This window comes from Nanorana parkeri, unplaced genomic scaffold (assembly GCF_000935625.1).
Source record: "Nanorana parkeri isolate BGI_ZX_2015 unplaced genomic scaffold, ASM93562v1 scaffold72, whole genome shotgun sequence".
Taxonomy (NCBI): Eukaryota; Metazoa; Chordata; class Amphibia; order Anura; family Dicroglossidae; genus Nanorana; species Nanorana parkeri.
Window position 1 is genome coordinate 2,244,895 of NW_017306340.1, and position 7,114 is coordinate 2,252,008.

The following is a 7,114-nucleotide window of genomic DNA, read 5'->3' on the forward strand; positions in this document are numbered from 1 at the left end:
TATATATGTATATATAGATATATATATATTGACAAAAAGGTGAAGCAAACTTAATTTCATACTCTTTTCCTGTGCACCGTGGTTACAATCACAGACATTCCAGTCATTTATGTCTAAAGAGCTAAAGGATGAGGGGGGGGGTGTTCAATTTTGGAATCCTTTTAGACAAAGTCACTGTTCGGGTATTCAGGCCGACATGGGGCCACCAATAGCTGGGGGGCCTACTAAAAGGAATGACAGAATGGAATGCCCATAGACTATAATGAAGCCAAACGGAATACCCATAGAGTATAATGGGAAGCATAGTATCAGATATTTTGTAGGCAAATCTGAAAACGATATCAACTTATCCTTTACCACAGATCTTCCCCATGTATAGTAACGTATTTTACAATTGAAATAACTTTGGATTTTTCCTGTTTTCTATGGAATGACAAGGGTGAATGACACCAAGAATGCCCATAGAGTATAATGGGAAGAAAGATGGGCCATTGAGTCGAGAACCATATGACACTTCAAATAAATCTAAATCTAATAAATTATAGTCTATGGTCATTCTTGGTGTCATTCACACTTGTCATTCCATAGAAAATAATGATAATCCCACCTAATCTCAATTTAGAACGTTGCTAATGTGCTTGGAGAGTATGCCTGCTAAAGATTTATTTGATGTGTCATATGGTTCTCGACTCCAAGGCCCATCTTTCTTCCCATTATACTCTATGGGCATTCTTGGTGTAATTCACCCTTGTCATTCCATAGAAAACAGGAAAAATCCAAAGTTATTTCAATTGTAAAAGACGTTACTATACATGGGGAAGATCTGTGGTAAAGGATAAGTTGATATCTTTTTCAGATTTGCCTACAAAATATCTGATACTATGCTTCCCATTATACTCTATGGGCATTCCGTTTGGCTTCATTATAGTCTATGGGCATTCCATTCTGTCATTCCTTTTAGTAGCCCCCATAGCTGGTAGTGGTGATTCCTCCATCCACACTGTTAGTGTAATTGGAGGAACCAACTGAATGAACAAGTAAGAAAATCCAGCCGTGTACCATACCATAAGGTCACCATGACCTTAAAGACTCATTCACACAGGAATCGGCCTGCACGTACAGCTCCGTGCTGCGTGCACAGCCGTATCGGGCAGCTCCCGGGAAGGACAGGTGCTGCATGTGATTAGTACGCAGCCCCCGTCCTTCTTTATGGGGCTACGCAGCCGTACGCCGCCCTACGCTTACCTGCCCTGCACATCCGTGCGGGTGAGCGTACTCGTACGCTGACAGGATGGATCCTGTCTGCGTCCGAGCCAGGAAACACTCACCCCTACGGACCTGCACTTGAGGTGAGCATAGGGGGGCGAAGTGTGCCTGGGAGGGTAACTATGTCCAGGGGCAGTAAGTGTGTCTGGGACATTCACAATGTAGATACTAGTGAGCTGAAGATCAATATTCCTATACATTCTGCTAATCCGATGCTTCAGACTTGATAGATGAGACACTTGTCTTAGCTCAATCAATTGGTCACCAAGGGCAGCCCACACATTGTTCTCAGTGTCGGTTTCCGGGAGGCCGGGTTCTTCTTTAGGTGTCCAAATCACAACCAATGTTGTCCCCATTACATTAGGTGTCTGATGGGGAAAAGTAATGTAAGGGGTCACTCTGATGAGGGCACCTAATGTAAGGGGGCACTCTGATAGGGACATTTAATGTAAGGGGGCACTCTGATATGGACATTTAATGTAAGGGGGCACTCTGATAGGGACATTTAATGTAAGGGGGCACTCTGCTGGGGACACCTAATGCAAGGAGGCACTTTGATGGGGACACCTAATGCAAGGGGGTACTCTGCTGGGGACACCTAATGCATGGAGGCACTTTGAGGGGGGACACCTAATGTAAGGAGGTACTCTGATGGGGACATCTAATGTAAGGGAGCATTTTGATGGGGACACCTCTTGTAAGTGGGCACTCTGATGGGGACACCTAATGTAACGGGCACTTGGGTGGGGACACCTAATGTGAGGGGGTACTCTGGTGGGGACACCTAATGTAAGGGGGCACTCTGATGGGGACACCTAATGTAAGGGAGCACTCTGATGGGGACGTCTAATGTAAGGGGGCACTCTGATGGGGATGTCTAATGTAAGGGGGGCACTCTGGTGGGGACACCTAATGCAAGGAGGCACTCTGATGGGGACCCCTAATGTAAGGGGGGCACTCTGGTGGGGACACCTAATGCAAGGAGGCACTCTGATGGGGACCCCTAATGTAAGGGGGGCACTCTGGTGGGGACACCTAATCTAAGGGGAAACTCTGATGGGGACATTTAATGTAAGGGGGCACTCTAATGGGGACATCTAATGTAAGGGGGCATTTTGATGGGGACACCTCTTGTAAGTGGGCACTCTGGTGGGGACATCTAATGTAAGGGAGCACTCTGATGGGGACACCTAATGCAAGGAGGCACTCTGATGGGGATCCCTAATGTAAGGGGGGCACTCTGGTGGGGACACCTAATCTAAGGGGAAACTCTGATGGGGACATTTAATGTAAGGGGGCACTCTAATGGGGACATCTAATGTAAGGGGGCATTTTGATGGGGACACTTCTTGTAAGTGGGCACTCTGATGGGGACACCTAATGTAAGGAGGCACTCTTGTTGACACACCTAATGCAAGGGGGGACTTTGATGGGGACACCTAATGTAAGAGGCACTCTGATTGATGGGAACAGCTAATGCAAGGGGGTGCTCTTGTTGGCACACCTATTGTAACGGGGCACTTTGATGGGGACACCTAATGTAAGGCAGACTGTCTTTTTGACCTTCTATGACGTTATACTGACCTACAGCGATTATACAGATCAGGAGTTCGGACATCTCTTGCTGCATGCTTGTTCTAAGTCCATGACTCAGAAAGTATTACATGGCATGACATGAGAGGATGGCAACTAATTTCAGGACCATTTTCAGGAGGTCAGCAGTGGTAGCCAAGTTGGTTAACTTTGTTGACCTTCTTATGAAAATGCTAGTCGCCTTTCATTCTCCTCTGACTTCAGCTGATCCAGAACAAGAATGCAGCCAGTGAAGTCTGACTGAAGTCAGAATGTCTAAACTGCATACTTATTCAGAGACTCATGAAATATTGAAGTCAATGGATGAATATGACAGCCAGGCAACTCTTTTCATGAAAGGTCAGTAGTGGCAGCCTACATAGCCCTCAGCATATTAAAATGGAAAATGCAAGGTAAGTCTTAAATTACACCATAGGTTCTCTTTAGGAGTGGTAATTTAAAATACCACAAACTATAGTACTTCTGCAACATACAGTATGTATCACTGATCCCTTTCAAAGTAAAAGTTGTCTTACTAAATCACACATCAGAGTCTCTGGTTGGCCATACACTAGTAGAATTTAGGTAAAAGATTTTGGAGCATTCGTTCAATTTTCTTCAGGTTAATGGGGACAAATCAATGATCATTCTTGACCATATGGACTGTATTCAAAGGCTCTTGTTTCTTAAAATTCTAACGGTCTTTGCTGATTTCCTTTGGAGAAAAACAGTAACTATTGTAGTGTGTGCTAGGTACAGGAGAAACCTTTTTAATATGTCTGGATTTCTTTCAGGTAGCAGATCTGGACAAAACTTTTGAATGAAGATAGTTGCCTCAATGATGGCAGGATCGAATCTTCTGATGAATGATCTTTCAAAATTTTGAATGGAAGTTCAAACGAAATTCTACTGGCCAGCTTTAATCTTCTTGGACCTAGAGATCAATCAAAGTGGCTCCCTCCCTGTCTCATGGTCTTCTATGGAGTGGACATTACAAGGGAGTCTCCCTCTATGTGTTGTATTTTCTTTTATATAGCAGAGAACGGAGCAGGTGGAGTAGCTGTGCTCCAGGGCATAGGAAGCTGGATTGGTATCTATGATGGAGAGATTTCACCTCCAGAGTGATAGATAAGATGAAAAGGAGCAGTTGGATGATTCAACTCACCAGCCAGCCAGGAATTTAATCCATACAAACCTACTAGTGATATGCGGGGGTGAGTTTGCCCAAGCCAGCACAAAACTGTGACTGAGACCCCAGCCCAATCAGTTGGAGCAGGAGCATTCCATGCTTTTTTGTCACGTGTAGCTGCGGGACAGGGGATGCCCCTGTCGCAACTGATTGGGCCGATTGGGCACAATTTTGCACTGGCTTGGGTGAACTCAACCCCGCACATCACTATTAGATTTGTGTGTATTAAATCCTAGGCTGGCTGATGAGTTGTCATCCGTTGGCTCCAATTGGGTTCCTTTGCCGCGGCCTTGGCAAACTCCAGTGAACTGGGTTCACACCAAGCCCCCGCTCATCACTGATCTTTTCACCAGTATCAGTCTAGAAAAGTCAATTTCTAATTGATTTAATTGTGTATGAATACATTACATTTTTTGTCAGGTAAATTTCTAAAACTTCTTCAAACTATATATATACTTATATACTTATACTTATATATATATATATATATTTTTTTTTTTATATCCCCTCCCCTGTTTTATATGAGAATACAACTGGATCTATCGATCAACCTGCACAGGTTTCCATCTAAGGTCGGGTCATATGGGACGCGTTGCCAACACCGGCAAAACCTGATGGGTATCTTACTTATTGCACCTCGCAAATCTGTTAAACTTGATCCTGCTTATATACCTACTTGTGTGTTTTCTATGTCTTGCTTATGAGATCGAAACATAGAATTATTATTGGAACTACCTTTCGACCCGACCAGGTGCATATCTGTGGCCGAGCCATGTGAGACACATTGCTCCCGTCTGAAAAACCTGACATTACGTATTCACAATTTAACTCTGTTAAAATTTGATCCTGTTTTTTTTAACATATACTTATATGTATGTATGTTTTCTTTTGTGTTATGCTTACTAGATTGAAAACTCCAATAAAACTTTATTATTTAAAAAAAAACTATACGAATAGCTTTACCGGAAATTTACTTCCTATTATTTTTCAGAAACTGTCTTATTTTAATACTTTTTTTTCTTCTAGTGTTGTACTAGTTGTCACATAAACAGTTCCTTTTTACGATGCACAGCAAATCCCCTGAAAACAAGTCAACGGACCCTTCACCCTAAACTTGGTCTCCAAGCACTGATTTGTCAGTGCGAATGTCTGCTACAATTTATTATCTAGCAGCACGTAGAAATTGTCTCACATCATCATGCACGCACACACACATAGACAACCCCGTGCTCTCTTACCCAAACCCCCCTCCTCCTGCCTTCCAATTTCATTTCTTTTGCTGTTCACCTTACCCCCTCCTCCCTAGACCCCTCTCTTTTGTTCAGCTCATTAGCATAAAGCTGCAATAGATCTCCCGTTTAAATAATTACATTCATAATAGAATGGAATGAACAGGGAAAAGGGAGAAAGGGAAATTAATAGGCAGAGACAGAGAAATAAGGAATGAATGAATAAAAAAGAACCCAATGAGGGTCCGTTTTGAAAGAGGTGGGGGGGGGGAGTACATTAGGAATTTGCTGAACAATACACATTGCAATCTGTTGCCTCTATTCAGACCTTGCTGTGAAATGGGAGGCCCAGCCCTAGCCCAACCATAGGAAAATCATCTTAAACCGCTTAAAGTACATACAAACCCTAACTAGATGACATTTAGATTACTAAAGGACACTCACCATGTGTTTTATTCTTTTAGAAAATACTGTTTTCACCTTTTATCTTACTTTTGTTTGCAGCTCAGTGCTACTGATCTCCTGCAGCCTATTTGCAGCCATTTGCTCCAGCATCAGTTGCATGGCATTTCTCAGGGCTAGTTTGATTAAGGTGACAAAGGCAGAACATGCCTATGTATGGCTATATAATGCCTATGGCTATGGCGGGGTGACAAGTACGGATGACCGTGTTCAGTCCAAACCTGAGCTCTTCCGAATACAGAAGTGATATGTGCCAAACAGCTGTGGGCTGGGGCATTCCCCGCCATGGAGCTGCACATAAACAAAGGGATGGGATGCTTGTGCTGACGTCATTGACCTTATATGACCACATGGCCATATTAGATCAATATGTGCCATGTGACTATAGAAGGTCAATGACGCCATTGCATCCCGTCCCCACTGCGGCGGGAAAATTCCCTGGTGGCAGCTGATTGGGAGGCACCTTTTCTTTCATGTTCGAAGGAGCTCCAATTGCGTTTGGAGGAGCTAGGGTTTGGACCAAACCCAGGACAAGGCATTTGGGAGAAAGAAACAGAGCATTGAAAATTCATATAAGAAAATGCCTCCACAAGGACTTTCATGGACGTTATCACCAGATATTATTTAAATAAATCTGCAGAATTTAATTTATTGAAAATTCATTTTAAAATGACACATTAAAAATAATATGAGATTTTAGTGATTTGGTTAAGCTCTATCCTAATGTATCTGATAAGTGAATGTCCCCACCAGAAGAAATTATAAAGGCAGCAGTAGAGAATAAAGACCATGATCCACTCAGGGAGGGAGAATCAAAGTCACTTGGTGCATCTATTAGTCTGAAAGGGGAAGGAGTGGACAATGCCTTCACAATATCCAGAATTGAGGCATGCGTGCCTGTGACACGTTGATTGTTCTTGTCTTGTGCATGGAACAGGTTGTTGAGGTTTCACAATTTAGATCGTTTACTGGCTCCTCAATCACTATGGAAATTCAAGAACAAACATGGCCACATGCAGGCACAGAACTGCTGGTGCCTCGGCCTCCCTCTCTTGTTCCCTTTCCATGCTTCTCCTGGCTGTTTGTACATTAATGTTATTTCATTTTTGTTCATTCCTAGTACTCTATGTTTGTTCAATGATGTGTGCTCCTAGCGCCTGCTTGTTTAATGTAGGCAGGAAGTGGATACATCTTCTTACACATGGTTCCTTTGAGGTGCACAGAAAGCTCAGGTATAAAGACAAAACCTCCCCCATCTGTGCAGTTTAGCAGAGGACCCAGTCATGTAGGAATATGAAATGTCACACTATAACACCCATGTGTACAAAAACATTGCTGTAAAATGTTGTTACTGTACAAAGTTGCTATCCTACAAAAAATTGACCACACATAGAAA